The sequence below is a fragment of the Acinonyx jubatus genome, chromosome B4 (genome assembly GCF_027475565.1).
Source record: "Acinonyx jubatus isolate Ajub_Pintada_27869175 chromosome B4, VMU_Ajub_asm_v1.0, whole genome shotgun sequence".
Lineage (NCBI taxonomy): Eukaryota > Metazoa > Chordata > Mammalia > Carnivora > Felidae > Acinonyx > Acinonyx jubatus.
The window spans coordinates 62712089-62730191 of NC_069387.1; the positions used below are offsets into that span (position 1 = coordinate 62712089).

At 39.8% G+C, this 18103-nt stretch overlaps 1 long non-coding RNA gene across 3 annotated transcripts in view; it reads left to right on the forward strand.

Moving 5' to 3' along the window:
• The window catches only part of LOC106977432 (uncharacterized), a 47660-nt gene that overhangs the window by 3408 nt on the left and 26149 nt on the right, over positions 1-18103 (forward strand). Inside the window, exons 2-4 of one of the 3 annotated variants that reach the window (XR_003413039.2) lie at positions 78-228; positions 8038-8120; positions 13047-14148. This is a non-coding gene — a long non-coding RNA (uncharacterized LOC106977432). Of the gene's footprint in view, positions 1-77; positions 229-8037; positions 17864-18103 lie in introns of those variants that run through there. The other 2 variants (XR_008300201.1, XR_001430650.3) reach the window with 2 other exon arrangements.

The window sequence follows — 18103 nt, forward strand, 5'->3', positions numbered from 1 at the left end:
TTGTTGATAAAATTAGTGGAGTTGAATTTTCTGTTTCTTGCTGCCAAAACATCCTAACAATTATGTATCCATAACAGGAGTCACCAGCATATAAATGGAAATTGAAGGTATGGGAATTGATGAGCTCACCCATCAGATGTATATAGAGTGAGAACAACAAGTCCTTGGAGAGGCAGCTGAGAACAACAATTGACTGGCAATTGACACTGAGAAGGAACAGCCAAAAAGGTAGGGGAAAAAAACAGTGGGGTGCTACAGAAGATAAACATGAGCAAAATTGTCACATGCTGAAGAGATGTCAAGTGGAATAACACTTGAAGGTAGTTTAGCCACAGGAAGGTCATTGAGGGTCCTTGAGGTGATGGTAAAGGATGTAGTCTGATGTAATGGGAGGAATGAAGGGGAAGAGAAGAAATAAACACACAAGTAGCCCAGCTCTCACTTACAATACATACTTGTTCAAACGAATTGCTGCTTCTATTAAGAGTCATGCTGAGAAGAAAAGGAGATTGTATAAAGGTAGAGCTCTTTGAATTTTTTTTTTAATGTTTATTTTTGAGACAGAGGGAGACAGAGTGTGAGTGGGGGAAGGGCGGAGAGAGAGGGAGACACAGAATCTGAAACAGGCTCCAGGCTCTGAGCTGTCAGCACAGAGCCTGATGCAGGGCTCGAACCCACGAACCATGAGATCATGACCTGAGCCGAAGTTGGACGCTTAACCAACTGAGCCACCCAGGTGCCCCATAGACCTCTTTTGCAAAGAAGGTAAAATGGGATATTTCAGGATGATTTATGGACCTTCTAGGTGTCAAACATGGTAAATACTTACATGATCTCATGTAGTCAATCATCAACCAAGTCTGAGATATCATGCTATCTTATAGATGAAGGTGAGCCTTACCTAAATAAATAGCCGTGTCAGACTCCAAAGACCATGCTCTTCCTACTTTATTTGGGTGCTCAGGAGAGGTTTATTTTATTTTTGAGAGACAGAGAGAGAAAGCTGGGGAGGGGCAGAGAGAGAGGGAGCCAGGGGATCTAAAGCAGGCTCTTCATTGAGAGTGGAGAGCCCAATGCGGGGCTCAAACTTATAAACCATGAGATCATGACCTGAGCCTGAGTCGGACGCTTAACCAACTGAACCACCCAGGAACCCCAGGAGGGAGGTTTATGATGCATCCAATGCCATCAATATAACTTGCAAAACTCCTTTTCAAAAGGTTATTAGGAATTTCAAGATGGTGATAGCAGAGCATTAAACCAAGGCTGGGCCTTGTATGACTGCATCATTAGTTTGCCCATGAAGCTGGCCTTGGTATATCCAGTACTTACCAAGAAAATCAGTTCCAACTACTGTCTATCCAGTAACTCTTTGTCAGAATAAAATTCAGAAAGAAATGTGAACACAGGGAAACTTTTTTAAAAAGTTGAAGTACAGTTGACATATTAGTTTCAGGTGTACAACATGGTGAGTTGACAGTTATGTACATTACGCAGTGCTCATCATAAGTTGTCATTATACAAAGTTATTATAATATTATTGACTGTATTCTCGATGCAGTACTTTTCATCCCTGTGACTTATTTTATTTTATCTTTTATAACTGCAGGTTTCTACCTCTTTATCCCCTTTACCTATTTTGCCTTTTATTTGCTAATAAATAAGCGAACCAGGCCTTCAGAAGTAGTGGCTCATCTCATAGAATAGGAGGAATTTATAGCTCTGATGATATGGCGGATATTTATAGCTCAGATATGGCAGTTGACAGTTCAGATTGGATAAGAACAAGATGTTCCTGTCTTTTTGAAAGGAAAACAGGATGTTCTTATTTTTGTGGCTTATCTCAAGAGGCAAAGATTTCAGGATTTCCTGTTAGTAAATGCTTTTGGGAGGTTCCTGTTATTCATGGTTTATCTTGGAATGCAAGGTTGTTAGGAATAAGTCTTTTCTGGTGCATGGTAAGTGATTTGTGGACAGTGCTAGGCTAAGGGCAGGATGTCATTTTCCCATTCTCCCCTCTTTGCTTGCTGTGCCCACTTTGCTATAGTTTCCTCTAGCTCGAAACCTCTTCCATTTCCTACCCTAGCTACCATATAAAGAAAACTTTATATGTTTCTTTAGGCAGGTTACATGTTTCTCTGGGCAGGTTATATAAGAATAATAAGCAACATTACTTTCCTTAAATTATGCTATTTATTCCTAGTGTGTTTGTGTATGTAAAGAAAAATATATAATAAATGTATACAGATAAAATGATTAAGTATACTTTATGCTATGTATGTATGTGTATATATGTACACACACAGTTGACCCTTGAACAACATGTATTCGAACTATGCAAGTCTACTTATATGTGGATTTTTTCCAGTACTGCAAATGTATTTTCTTTATGTTTTTCTTCACTTATAATATTTTCTTCTCTCTAGCTTATTATAAGAATACAGTATATAATACATACAACATATAAACTATGTGTTAATTAACTTTATGTTTTGGTAAGCCTTCCTTCTGGTCAACAGTAGACTATTAGTAATTGAGTTTTGGAGGAGTCAAAAGTTATATGTGAATTTTCGACTGCATAGTGGGTAGGGGCATGTAACCCCCACATTATTCAAGGGTCAACTGTATATGTGTGTTTTTGTGTGTGTGCATGTGTGTGCATGTATGTAGTAAATCTTGGGTCATTTATAAGTACGTATAGGCATACAAGTAGATAGAAATAAATTGTTGTTCAAATCATCTTTACATGTCATATCAAAATATAAGAACAGGCTATGAGTTAGGGTCTTCACTCTTAAACCATATTATATATTTTTTTTAATTAAAATTTTTTTGGGGGCGCCTGGGTGGCTCAGTTGGTTAAGCGTCCGACTTCAGCTCAGGTCACGATCTCGCGGTCCGTGAGTTCAAGCCCCGCGTCGGGCCCTGGGCCGATGACTCAGAGCCTGGAGCCTGCTTCCAATTCTGTGTCTCCCTCTCTCTCTGCCTCTCCCCCATTCATGCTCTGTCTCTCTCTGTCTCAAAAATAAATAAACGTTAAAAAAAATAAATAAATAAAATTTTTTTTTAATGTTTATCCATCCTTGAGAGAGAGACACACACAGTGTGAGCAGGTGAGGGGCAGAGAGAGAGGGAGACACAAAATCCAAAGCAGGCTCCAGGCTCTGAGCTGTTAGCACAGAGTTTAATGCGGGGCTCGAACCCACGAATGGTGAGATCGTGACCTGAGCTGAAGTCAGATGCTCAACTGACTGAACCACCCGGGTGCCCCATATTGCTTATATATAGATTCAAAATAGCAATTGCTCTTCTAAAGTTAATTTTCAGCTCAGTATAATCTATACTTCATCATCCACTGTTAACTCCAAATCTTCAGTTGGGTGTTAGTGTCCAGACCAGGTGCAAGATGGAACCACTTACGCTAAGCCCACATCAGCAAACTGGAATTTAACCAAGTTTCTATGCTTGGCTCTCCCAGAAAAAGTGGGCCTAGGCCAACCAATCAGTGCTTGCCTGTCCCCACAAGTTATCTAACCTGGCTCCAAGACTCTCCTTTGCTCCATATAAGGGAAGTAATCCTGCTTTAACCAATCAGCAAATGCCTAGTACAACTTCCTTGTTCCTTCTCACTTTGGTCTATAAATATTTCTTGCCTTGTACAGCTCTTTAGAGCTCCTTTCTATCTGCTAGACTGGATGTTGCCCCATGTATGAGTTGCTGAATAAAAGCCTACTAGATCATTAAATTATGGAAAAAACTCTGTTAACAGTATCAGTGATAATTGTGAATACTTGCTGGGTGGCTAGAATAGTGCCTTGCACACAGTGAGTATTTTACAGGGTCAAACTCATTTCACCCTCAAAGAAATCCTCGTTGGCAGGTATTTTTACTGTTATCATACCGATTTTCCAGTTGAGGAAACTGAGGCCCAAAGAGATTAAGAAACATGCCCAAGTCCATGTGGCTAGTCAGTGGTAGAGCTGGGATTTGAAGCCAAACAATTAGGCTGCAGAGCTGGGTTCTTAAACAATACTATATTGTTGCCTCTACCTCTTTAAAATAAAAACTCTTGATAGTTCTTCATAATTATAAAATATAGTTATCAGAGATTTAGAACTAAAAGTTATCTTAGCTATAACTCATTCCATCATCTTAATTTTGTAGTTTCAGGAAAGTTGACTGATTTCTCAAGATTTCTGAGCAAAGATAGAACTAGAATATGTTTGCTAATTCCTTGCCCAGTACATTTTCTATTTCTCAGCTCTTTAGGTTGTAACTCTAAAGGGGGCTGAAAACAAACAGAATAAAGAGAAGCCAGATGAGTGACTACTTTATTATCCTACCATGTGCAGGTTATTTCCAGGTAGGAATGTCCTTAATTGGTGCCAATGTGAAAATATTTAATTTCTTTTTGTATCTCATACTGTGTCTTACTCTAAATTGGAAACAACAGTGCCCACGCTCATGAATTCTTGTGCATTGTTAAAATTTTCCATTGACTGAGCCCTTGATTTAATTTGTATATAGGCTATAGACCCAGGTCTTTCAAATTCTCAGGAGTTTGAGGCATAAAATGTATGACTCAGGATTCTTGCAGGAAACAGCTGCAGAAGTTCAAACAGGATAGGCAAGGAGATATTAATAAAGAGGCTGTTTATAAAGATGTGGGCAGAATTTAGGGAAAGCAGGGATAAGGGTGGTTCAATACCTAGACTAGCAATAGCAGGAAGCCCTTACCTCTCCTAGTCCTGAAAGCCAGGAAGGGAACAGTTACCAAAACCAGAGAGAGTGGCCATAGGTGAGGCCATCTAGAAGCAGCTACGGCTTTTGGGCCAGTAAAGGGATGTAGTCAGCCTATGGCAACACAGCTGGCAGGGATCCTGAAAGAGTAAATGCTCTAACCCCATTCTTCATCCCCCTTTAGATCTCCTGGTGCTTCTGTGCATAGTTTCAACACACCCAGAAATTAGAGGTGCAGTCTACAAAAGTCAGCCTCTTAGAGCCCAAAGTAGAGAAGGATAGAGTGGAAAATAACGGATTCATAAGCCACTGATTTTTATATAAAATAATTAAATATCACAAACATTTTGAAAATTAATAAGTAATAGCTTAGTCTGAGCCGAAGTAATAATTGTTGTAGTTTTATAACAGTGAGAGGGATGGCAATCGTGGTCTTTAATCATGATGCTGAGAGCCAGTGCAACAGCAGCTTAAGTGTTGCCTTTTCCTAGTTAGCTTCATTATTTTTATAAAACTATACAATTCGTAACCCACATTTATTAGTCATTTGCAATAGAATCTAGTGCCTGTTATTTCTGTCAGATAGACTTTAAAAGCCTATTTATTCAAATAACTGTTTAATACCTATTATTTGCCAGGCAGTTTATCAGTAAACAAATGTCTCTCTTGGAGTTTACACATTAGTGTGAGAGCTACAAAACAGGCACACAAACAAAGCAATATATGGAGATAAGGGCTATAAAGAACTATAAAGATAGAATGGGGGAGAGATGGGGGAGAAGGGAGAGAGACAGAATGAGAGGGATTAGTTTTACTCTGGTGGTCAAGGCAGGCATCTTTAAGGCTGTAACATTTTTGATGAGATTTGTTAAAAGATAAACTGAGGGGTATTAAAAATTTTATTTGAGCAAAGATGGATTGGAATTGGGCAGTGCCAAACCAAAAGTAGTTATGAGTGCTGAGCCAACAATTCAGAAGAAAGACTTGTATAGAGAAAGTGCGGAAGCAAAGAAAGGAAATTATTTGATTGGCTATATATTAAAGTCTAGTTGGCTTTTTGTGATTGGTTATCCTTAGTGTTTTGATATTGGAACCTTGAGGCATTTACAGGCTTAGATTTTGGCTTGCATACGTAGGCCACCATGGCATTAGAGCCACCTCAGTCTAATGGCCTCCTTGTTTAATTAGTTTAACAGACTTGAAGGATGAAAGGAGCTAACCATGAAGGGATCTGGGGACAGAAGGAAAAGAAAGGCTCTGAAGCAAAAAATGTGCTTGGTAAAGTTCGAAGGATTGAAGGAGCCAGGTGGAAGGTGCCCCAGGGAAAGAGAAGAACTGTGGTGATAGTGAGCATGAACATCCATAGGACCTTCATGCCTGGGACTTCTGGGATTTCAATTCTGGGTTGGGGTCATGGTGTTGATGAGAGCATTTAGAATCTGAGACTGTTAAATCTCAGAGCCATGAAGCCTGCATGGGAAGAGCTTGGGCTGTAACCTCAGAGTTGGAACGCTTATTTTTTCCACAGTGAATGTAATGTGATTTGTAACAATGGTGAAGTTTTGGGGTGATGGGCGGTTCATGAGGTCTGGAGCCGATGGCCCAGAAATAATTCTTGAAGACATCTTAGGGGGCAAAAAAGGTGATTATTAAAGCATGGGGACAGGACCCATGGGCAGGAAGAGCTGCACTGGGGTTGTAGGGAGTGACCATTTTATGGAGTTAGGGGAGATGAAGTTAAGAGGGGAGATAAAGTCAAGAGGGAGTTTCCAAAGAGACTTTCATACACTAAAGACTTACTGGAGGCCTAGCTATTATCAAGGTAAGGTTCCCCGCCCCCCCTCTTCTCTCTCTCAAGTCATTAACATTAAGACGGTAGGGAGTTCCTGGATGTTAGGCTGTGATGAGGTTGCCTTTTTCTGGTAAACTGGTGGAGACTCTTATCAGTTTAACCATTTGTTTTTGTTTTTGTTTTTGTTTTCTTGTCCTTTCCTGTTTTGGTGTGGCTGGGAGTGTCCAAGGAATATCATATATTTCCTACCTCGGGAGGGGGTGTGGGCTAACTTGTACTTTGCCCTCAGTTTGCCGCAAGCTTCCTCATCAATAGGACACATTTATTTGGTCTTCATCTTGTTTCTGGCAGAGCTCCTAAAACCCTTGGAATTTTTTTTTTTTACATTTATTTATTTAGAGAAAGAGAATGTGCGTGCATGTGGGAGGGGCAGAGAAAGAGGGAGAGAGAGAATCCCAAGCAGTCTCTGAAGAGCCTGATTTGGGGCTGAAACTCAGGAACTGTGAGATCACGATCTGAGCAGAAATCAAGAGTCCTGTGCTTAACCTGCGAAGCCACCCAGATGCCCTAACCCTTGGAATTTCTTAAGAGCAATGGGAGTAGCCTTTGTTATAATATTTGGTCTTTTGTCCTTTGTCCCTGAAATAGCTCCAGATCCTTAAAGGTGAAAGGAGTGTCTTGTTCTTCATAACAAGCCCCTTTCAACCACACCTGAGTTTATGTTAATTTGGTAACTTTTGAAAAGGCTCTAAGGATGGGGGCTGGTTGCCAGGGGAAGCTACTGGATTAGAAGGTTGGAATTTTTAGTCCCACCCCCCATCTCTGGGGAGGGGAGAAGGGCTGGAGGTCACCAGTGGCCAATGATTAAGTCTATCATGCCTGTGTATGAAGCCTCCATAAAAACTCAAAAGAACAGGTTTGGAGAGCTTCCTGGGTTGGCAAACACATGGAGATTTGGGGAGGGTGTTGCACCCAGAGAGAACATGGAAGCTCCATGCTCCTTCTCCCAAAACCTGCCCTATGCATTTCTTACATATGGCTGTTCCTGAGTTACATTTCTTAATAATAAATTGGTAATCTATTAAGTAAAATGTTTTCCTGACTTCTGTGAGCTGCTTTAGCAAAGTAATTAAACTGGAGAAGGGGTTCATGGAATTTCCAATTTATAGCCAGTAGCTCAGAAACACAGGTGACAACCTGGACTTGTGACTGGCATCGTATGTGAGTGTGGGAGGGGATTTGTGAGCCTTTAACTTGTGAGATCCGGTGCTATCCCCAGGTAGATAGTGTCAGATCTGAGTGAAATTGTAGGACACCCAGCTGGTGCTGCAGAATTGCTTGATGTGAAGAAAACTCACACATCTGCTGTCAGAAGTAAAGTAGTGTGCAGATGGTCCCCAACTTACAGTGTTTAACTGATGATTTTTTGACTTTATGGTGGTATGAGAGCAATATGCATTCAGTATAAACTGTACTTCAAATTTTGAATTTTGTTCTTTTCCCAGGCTAGCGATATGTGGCAGGATCCTCTTTTGTGATGTGGGTAGTGGCAATGAGCCACAGCTTCTAGCCAGCCATGATTGCAAAGGTAAACAACCAATACACTTATAACCATTCTGTTTTTCACTTTCAGTACAGTATTCAATAAATTACATAGATATTCAACACTTCATTATAGAACAGGCTTTGTGTTAGATGATTTGCCCAATGTAAGTGATCTGACCATGTTTAAGGTAGGCTAGGCTAGGGGGCGCCTGGGTGGCTCAGTCAGTTGAGCGTTTGACTCTTGATTTCAGCTCAGGTCATGATCTCAAAGTTCATAGGATTGAGCCCCGTATTAGGCTCTGTGCTGTCAACACAGAGCCTGCATGGGATTCTCTCTCTCTCTCTCTCTCTCTCTCTCTCTCTCTCTCTCTCCCTCTCCCTCTCCCTCTCCCTCTCCCTCTCCCTCTCCCTCTCCCTCTCCCTCTCTCCCCCTCCCCTGCATTCTCTCTCTCACACAAAATAAATAAACATTAAAATAATAATAAGTAGGCTAAGCTAAGCTATGATGCTCAGTAGTTTAGGTGTATTAAATTCATTTTTGACATGGTATTTTCAGCACATGTAGCTTTATCAAGGTGTAACCCCATCATAAGTTAAGGAAGATACATAGTAGCAGAATATTGAGACTAGAGGAGAAACACACGGCAGTGAGTTTTCCTTAAATTGAGTCACTTAACTCCTTGGTAATTCAGTTTCTTCACTTGTAAAATGAGGATAGTAATATAGTATCTTATCCAAAATCCATGAGGACAGATATATCTGAGAATTTCTAAATTTTAAGATTTTAGAATGCTGTCATGGTACATATACCAGATATTATGAGACACCCTCACGGGGCTCTAGGGCAAATCAAACCTTAATATTTCTGCATTGAAAGGTATTATGGTGGACAGACTCTTAAAGTGACCCCACACTCTCCACTTCTTGATGTTTACTCCCTTATATGATCCCGTCCCTTCAAGTGTGGGTAGGACCTATGACTTGCTTCTAACTGAAAGAATATGGCAAAGATAAGATGTATATGATTGCAAGTGCATGATTATGTGATTACATTACATAGGATTGTAGTATCCGTCTTGCTGGAGTGTCAGTCTCCGTCTTTTCTTCTCCCTAGCACTCATCCTTGCTGGCTTTGAGGAAGCAAATGGCCATGGTAGGGGATGCCACACAGCAATGAATATGACTTCTAAGCTGAGGGCAGCCTCCGACTTGCAGGCAGCAAACAAAACAAAACACACACACACACACACACACACACACACACACACCAAACTGAAGCCCTCAGTCCTACCACCTCAGGGAACTGAATTCTGCCAATAACATGAGTAAACTTGGAAGTGGATCCTTCCCTGTTTGAACCCGGTAGAGACTGCAGCCCCAGCTGACCTTGATAGAAGCCTTGTGAGATCCTCAGCAGAGAACCCAGCTTGGACTCCTGACCAGTGGAAACTTAGAGATAGTAGGGGCGCCTGAGTGGTTTAGTCGGTTAAGTGTCTAACTTGGGCTCAGGTCATGATCTCACGGTTGGTGAGTTTAAGCCCCGTGTGGGCCTCTATGCTGACAGCTCAGAGCCTGGAGCCTGCTTTAGATTCTGGTACTCCCTCTCTCTCTGACCCTCCCCCACTCACACTCTGTCTTCCTCCATCTCTCAAAAATAAATAAACATTAAAAAAAAAATTAGGGGCGCCTGGGTCGCTCAGTCGGTTAAGCGTCCGACTTCAGCTCAGGTCATGATCTCACAGTTTATGAGTTTGAGCCCTGCATCAGGCTCTGTGCTGACAGCTCACAGCCTGGAGCCTGCTTCGGATTCTGTGTCTCTTCTCTCTTTGCCCCTCCCCAACTTGTGCTCTCTTTCTCTCTGTCTCTCAAAAAACAAATAAATGTAAAAAAAAAAAACTTTTTTAATAAAATAAAAAAAATTTAAAACTTAGAGATAGTAAATGTGTTGGTCTAAGTCACTAAATTTGTAGTAATATTGTTCCATAGCAATAGAAAACTAATAAAGTTATGGATATTCATACTTTTTTCCTGATTTTTAATTTTTTAAATAAAAAACATTATAAGTAATCTAAATAGCCTCACATCCATTCAGGACAAATTTTGCTATCAGGAGAGTTTGGGCAGCAAATATAGGAAAAGTCTGTTGGTTTTCAGGGTCTTTTGGGCTTCCAAATTAAGATAAGAGATCTTAGACTTGTACCATATAACCTTATAGGGTTGCTGGGCAATGGAAAAAAAATACTGTGTTAAGCATTTTGGAACAGGATTTAGCACATAAGAAGTACTCCGTAAACTATGATTGACTATTATTATGATTAGAATCGGAGCTCCTGGGACAGGTCAGCCTCTCTGCTGTTATTCCTTGTAAGTTGCTTCTCAAGTTTCCCCATTTCTAACAGGAGGGCTTCTTAGCGGAGACCAGAAAGATAGTTGGGGGAATAACTTCTGTTTATTGAGCCCCTGTTCTGGGGAGGTTTGGGCTGGGTGTTCAGCGAGCTATAATGTGAATTGCTTGTGAGTGAAAAGACATAGGGTCTGCTTGTGGCCTTACTGCTGAAGAGGTGCACAACCCTAGGGAAATGGCTTTTTGCTGAGTCTCAATTTCTTTTTTTTTAAATTTTATTATTATTTTTTAAGTTTTTTATTTTGAGAGTGAGAGAGTGTGCAGGTGCATGAGTGCATGAGTTGGGGAGGGGAAGAGAGAGGTAGAGAGAGAACCCCAAGTAGGCTCCACTGTCAGCACAGAGCTTGATACAGACTCAATCTCAGGAACTTGGAGACCTGAACTGAGCTCAAGAGTTGGACACCTAACCAACTGAGCCACCCAGGCACCCCTGAGTCTCAATTTCTTGATCTCTCAGATGGGGCTAGCTGATCCCTCCCACCTAAATATGTGAGAGGAGAGGTATGACAAGTGTACTTGAGACTGAAGGATTATTTTTGTTTTTAATGTCATTTGGAAAAGGGAAGAACATATGTAAGTTGTGCCTGACCTTTTCTTATATACACAAAGGAAATGCTCCCAACCCCAATACAAAACCTCACCTTCATCCCTGCGCAGAGCACAGAGGAGTGGCTCCTTGTTTTTTGCCTAGTCTTCTGTGCAATGTGAATGGGGACTACAGGTCTCTACCTGCTCAGATCACCATACCTACCTTTGCATCCCCTATATTTTTTTAAGTTTGTTTATTTATTTAGAGAGAGAGAGAGAGCACATGCGAGTGAGGGAAGGGCAGAGAGAGAGGGAGAGGGAGAATCCCAAGCAGGCTCCACACTGTTAGTGCAGAGCTTGAACTCATGAACGGTGAGACCGTGGTCTGAGCCGAAATCAAGAATCGGATGCTTAACTGGCTGAGCCACCCAGCACCCCTGCATCCCCTATTTCTTATGCAGTGATGACCTGTACAGGATCTCTCTCTACTTCCTCCACTAGACTATGGGTTCATGAGGGCAGTCCAGTGCCCTGCATGCACCTCAGTAAACATGGAATCAATGAAAACAGGAAAAGGAGTAAGGAGATTACCAGGTGAACAGGAGGGTAAAACACTTTCAACCTGGACACTCACTGTTGATAGTCCCAGGTATGGTCAGAATAGTCAAATTTGGATATATTTTGAGGGTTTAACCAATAGATTTGCTGAAGTATTGGAAATGAGGGAAAGAGAGAAATCAAGGCATTGTTCATTCATTCATTTTCAACTGATAATTATTGGCTATTGACTAGATACTAGGTACTATTTAAGATGCTTTAGGTGCAGAGCAAACAAGATGTTAAAGAGCTCATGTTCTGATTGATGGAGGCAAGCAATAAACAAGCAAGATATTGCAAAGAATGTCAAGTGCTAAGAAGAAGACAAAAGAGGACAATGTAACAGGTTATTAGGTAGGATATATTTGGCTGAAAACCCAATTCAGAATGGCGTGAACGTTAAGAGTTTTATGTCATGGGAAAACTCAGAGTAGGATTGTTCCACAGTTGGTTATTCGGTGGCTCGATGACATCATGGCTCCATCTCAGCATCTCTGTGACTCGCAGGTTTTCTTCTCACGCTTGTAAGATGATTCTACAGGTCTAAGCAATACCTCCTCGCACTAAGGTGTAGGCAGGGAAAATCTGTTTTTTCTCACATCTCTCTTTTAAGGGCATAGAAATCTTTGCGTAGAAGAACCCTCCAGCTCTATCCTTACTAAACCATCCTTGCCAAGGGGAACAAGACATCATCTTTGATGTAGATCAGTCATGATTTATCCCTTGGGGTTGGACATGGGCCTGACCACCCTTGTAGCATGTAGGTATTGGATACATGAACAAAATGATGATTCTGTTAAAGAGAGAGGGAATGACCATAAGCAACAAACAGTGTCATCCAAAGAGGCAGGGAATAATTAGAAAGGGTAATGTGACCTCCCTAGAGATGGTAATGCTTGTTTGAGTCTTGTCAAGAAGTAGTTGTTAGTCTTAGGAAATCTGGGGACTAGCACTGAGTATAGGGTTTCTTTTTGGGGTGATGAAAATGTTCTGAAATTGATTGTGGTGATTTTTGTACAATTCTGTGAATATACTAAAATGTGTTAAATTATATACCTCAAGTGGGTGAATTATATGGCCTATGAATGATATCTCAAAGATATTATTTTCTAAAAGAACAATAAATGCAATGCCTTGAGACTAGACAAACTTGGTATGAATCACAAAAATTGTTTGATTCACTGGGCCAGATTCAGTGGAGAATTCTCATAGCAAACTTTAGTTATAATTCATTCATTAACAAAGGGTATGAAACTCAATTTCAGAACTTTTATTTTATTATTATTATGTTTTTTGGTGCGAAAAGGTCATTTTATTAAAGCGTGGGGACAGGACCCATGGGCTGGAAGAGCTGCGTCAGAACTTTTAATAAAAGGTAGAGAAATACCCTGTATTTTCAGATGTGATATTCCCTGTTGGTGTTTTTTTTTTTCCCCCAAGAATGCAGTTTTCCTAGGCTTCAAACCACTCAGCATGGATGGCCTCCAACAGACCTGCAGCCACTAGTAGGTGGGATCTTGTCTCATCCAAAGGGCTTCTTCTGTGGCTTATAGAGGGAGATGTTACATTCTCCTTACATGTAACATCTGGTCTACTAATTCAGATGATCATTTTCCATTGCATACAAGCCTCAGTGATAGATATTACCCAGCTTAGTTTCTGTCTTTCTCTTTTGTGGCTGAGATTATTTTTGCTGTTCAGGGATTAGTTTTTGTTTGTTTGTTTTTGTTTTTGTTTTTTTTGGTCCTAACACAATTATAAGAAAACATGTTTAAAAAATCACTTTAACATTATTGAAATATAGGGACGCCTGGGTGGCTCAGTTGGTTGAGTGTCTGACTTCGGCTTGGGTCATGATCTCATGGTTTGTGAGTTCAAGCCCCGCAATGGACTCTGTGCTGACAGCTTAGAGTCTGGAGCCTGCTTCTGATTCTGTGTCTTCTTCTCTCTCTCTGCCCCTCCCCAACTCCTGCTCTGTTTCTCTCAACAATAAATAAACATTAAAAAAAAAGTTTTAAATGGGGATGCAACTGGTACAGCCACTCTGGAAAACAGTATGGAGGTTCCTCAAAAAGTTAAAAATAGAACTACCTTACAACCCAGCAATTGCACTACTAAGCATTTATCCAAGGGGTACAGGTGTGCTGTTTCGAAGGGACACATGCACCCCAATGTTTATAGCAGCACTATCGACAATAGCCAAAGTATGGAAAGAGCCCAAATGTCCACTGATGGATGAATGGATAAAGAAGATGTGGTATATATATGTACACAATGGAGTATTACTTGGCAATCAAAAAGAATGAAGTCTTGCCATTTGCAACTACGTCGATGGAACTGGAGGGTATTATGCTAAGTGAAATGAGTCCGTCAGAGAAAGACAAAAATCGTTTGACTTCACTCATATGAGGACTTTAAGAGACAAAACAGATGAACATAAAAGGGAAGGGAAACAAAAATAATATAAAAACAGGGAGGGGGACAAAACAGAAGAGACTCATAAATATGGAGAACAAACTGAGGGTTATGGGAGGGGTTGTGGGAGGGGGGATGGGCTAAATGGGTAAGAGACACTAAGGAATCTACTCCTGAAATCATTATTGCACTATATGCTAACTAATTTGGATGTAAATTAAAAAAAAATAAAAGAAGTTAAAAAAAATTTTTTTTGAAAACACTGTGCTCACCATTGATAGGAGTACAGTGCCTTGTACAGATGAGGAAGCTGATACAAGTGTTATGTAACTGTTCTTTGTGTTTAATAAATGGCAGCATGAGAATCTGAAAAAAAATATTTTTTAAATTATTGAAATATAGTTGACATACAATGTTGTATTAGTTTCAGGTGTAAAACACACTGATTCAACAATTCTATACAAAAAGAAAGCATTTTTATCAGAGCCAGTGCTTTGCACCTTGCAGCTGGGCCTTTTCTAACACTCTGCAGAGGTGCAAATGAGCATTTACTAAGAACTGGCATTTGTCCAAAGCTGTGCAAGAGAGGGAGCTCAAGTCTATCTCCTAAACATAACTGAGGAACAAAAAGAAGGCCAGTGTTGCTGGAGTTCAGGGACAGAGAGATAGGCGGGACTGGATCATTTAGGGCCTTGACAGCTAACTGCATTTGGGAGCCACTGGAAGTCTTGAAACAAGGACATGACAAGACCTGGAAGGCATTTTAAACAGATCAATTTAGAGCCATAAATTTGGGTAAAATACCTGCAACACGAGTAACTGAAGAAGACTAGTATCTAGAGTATAAAAAGTACTCCCACAAGATAAATATGATAAAAGCCAAAAAATGCAATTGGAAAATCAGCAAAATACCTGAGTCACCAGTTTCCCCAAAGAGGAAATCCAGGTGGTCAATAAACATGTAAAAAATGTTCAGTCTCATTAATCAACCAGGAAAATATGCTAAAACCACACACACACACAAATACCCATATAAGCCACCAGATTGTTAAAAGTAGAAAAAAAGAATCTGATATTATCAAAGAGCTTTGACAGTAGTAATGCAAACATTATGTAGGGAGACAGTGGAGAGCACCAGGGACTCAGGATAGAGTGTTCATAATTAAAAGCCAGACAGAGGAAGGGGTGGGTCCTCAAAAGGAGATTGAGAAGGAGCAGCCAGTGAGAAGGGAGGGGAACAGAAGAGTGTGGCTTTAGGAAATCTTAGAGAGGAAGGTGTTTCAAAGAGATACCGCTCAGAGATCAATTATGATTTAGATGGAGAACAAATCATTAGATTTGGCAAGGTGAAGATGGGTGGCAGGTTTGATAAGGGATATTTTGTGGAGGAAGCAGGCAAAAGCCTGACTGACTTTACCTAGCCACACTGGGGAGTTGAATGCTCAGGGGCCACCATTTAGTTTGTTCACTTTCTTCTTTTTTACGGTTTGTCTCAAAAAATATCAAGAGACATATTGTTGACCACCAATTCTTTATAAAGCAGTGCACGTATGCCTTCTTACATGTAGCTAGCTGGTATCAGAACTAAATCCATCATACCCTTTCCAGTCCAAGTTACAAAATAGTGATAATCTTAAAAAAAAAAAAAAAAGAGTTCTCCTTAAGCACTGGATTTTAATAATGAGCAGAACAAAAAGTCCTCTAGTACTTCTCCTTATACCACATATATGCCTAGAACTGACTCATTTTCTAGACATTTGTGATTAGTGGCATCATACAACTCTAAATAGAATATTTGCTAGCATGAACACAGAGCAGTAATTCCTCTTTCACATTAAATGCCATTGACATTATATGATGCCAAATGCACTGACATGGAATTTTGCCAGCAGCTTGTTTTGCTTTCTCTGAGCATATTTTCAAGAACTTTCTAGCTGGCTTTTACAAACCTTTTGACAACAGTGAGAACCACCTGGTTTAGTAAATAAGGAATGCAACTCTGAATGAAATATTGGTAGTTTTGGTCTGTTTCTGACTTTAGCAAAAATAATTATTAAATTCTGTACTAAATTGTTTTGTTGTAGTAGTAAAAAATTTAATTGGTTTACCGGAGGTCACAATGTTATGCTAGAAATTGAAATGAAGGCATCATTAACTTCATGCCAAAACCTGACAAAGTTTCTTAGAAGATAGATAGCACAGTGTCAGAAAAAATAACTGCATTGCTGATTTTCATATATTCACCCTTACACTTCTATCCATATATTTTTTTACTTGTTTCTGTGAAATTACCACATTGGTCTCCTTCAAAAAATGGGCATCCTGTTCATTTTTTATATTTATGCCATTATGAACTTTAATATTTACATTGCTATTTTCATCATTAAAGTTTTGCTTTAGTGCTTCCCGAGTTCTTGATAACATTTAAACATTGGAGATATAAGACCACACAGTAGTAACCACACAAAACTTAAAGTGTGAAAATATTTTAAATCGAAATGAACTGCACCTGATAACTGAATATTAGTGGAGACAAATTGCCAAACACAGTTCTTATAGTTCATGTGGTATGCCAAAAATGGTATAATCACAAAGAATGTAGCAGGACTTATTATTTGAAGACAGTAGTATAAAGTTAGTATTTTTCCTTTTGGGGGGTAAATCACTCAAAAGTAAAGAACAGAATAAGAAAAACTATGAGGCAAATCCTTAAATTACAAAATAAGTGGATGGGAGTGAGAGTATGGGAGGTTGTTAAGAGTGCAGATTTTAGAAAGATCTTATTAGATTTAGGGTTTCAGATTGGATTGGGGTCAGGGTTAGGATTAAATAGCAAAATATACTACTTAAAAGTTAAGGACATAGCTTAAATCTCTTGTATAGAGCCTAAATCTTTCATTTCAAAGGTAGGAATGCAATTCACAGGTTGGTTGTAGGAGCTTCCCTGGATCCACATGGCTTCAAGAATCAGAGAAAGTGCAGCAACATATGTATCACATAGACAAGTTGTACCTTCAGAAAACAGTCTTTGTCTGTGACACTTGGGGAGAAGAGACTGCACTGTGAATATCCCTATATGGCCTATATCCATTTGCTGGGGAAAAGTTAAGGTCAAGCAAAATACTGGGTCATAAGCAAAATTCTTGTTGGTTTGGAAAACAGTAGATAGCCAGAGTAACAGGAAGCTGCCTGAATGCGCAGGAAGCCAGGAAGAACCGTGTAGGCCTGAGGAAGTGTTCCTATAGCAACACGATTGTTGTGCGTACCAACCCTTGGAATGGCAGCTATGTGGACAAGCTGAACCTGGGACACTCTTAAGCCAAAACCCAAGGAAGACTGAAGTGGTCTTGGCTGCTGACAGAAATAGAAACAACCATTATCTGGAGGAGAGCTCTCCAAGTTCGGTTCAGAGGACTCCCACAGATTATGACTAAGCACTGAACTCAGAAACAAGATTACCAAATACACAAGAAGGCAACAACCATGAGTAAGAGTCAGCAGAAACAAACTATCAATTTAGATTCCCCAAAGATTTCAAGTATTGGAATTATATATATATATATATATATATATATATATATATATATATATATATATGTAACATGTATAAATAAAACATATGTATAAATAAAACATATATAAATATGTATAAATAAAATATATGTATTTATATATTTTTGAGGGGCACCTGCGTGGCTCAGTCCTTTAAGCATCTGACTTCAGCTCAGGTCATGATCTCACAGTCATGAGTTTGAGCCCTGCATCGGCTCTCTGCTGTCAGCACAGAGCCTGCTTCAGATCCTCTGTCCCCCTCTCTCTGCCCTTCCCCTGTTCTTGTGTGCACGTGCTCTCTCAAAAATAAAACATTTTTAAAAAAGCAGCTGTGTGAACTGTTTAAATAAAGCATGTAATTTAAAAAGTGATCATTCAATTAAAAACATCCAGGAATGAACAGAAACATTTTGGGAACAATTCAAAAGAAACCAGAAATAAAAAATACAATTGTTGGCAGCAAAAACAAATAAGCAAACAAATAATAAACTGTAAAGAGATTAACTAGATAACTCAAGTGGGAGTTTATG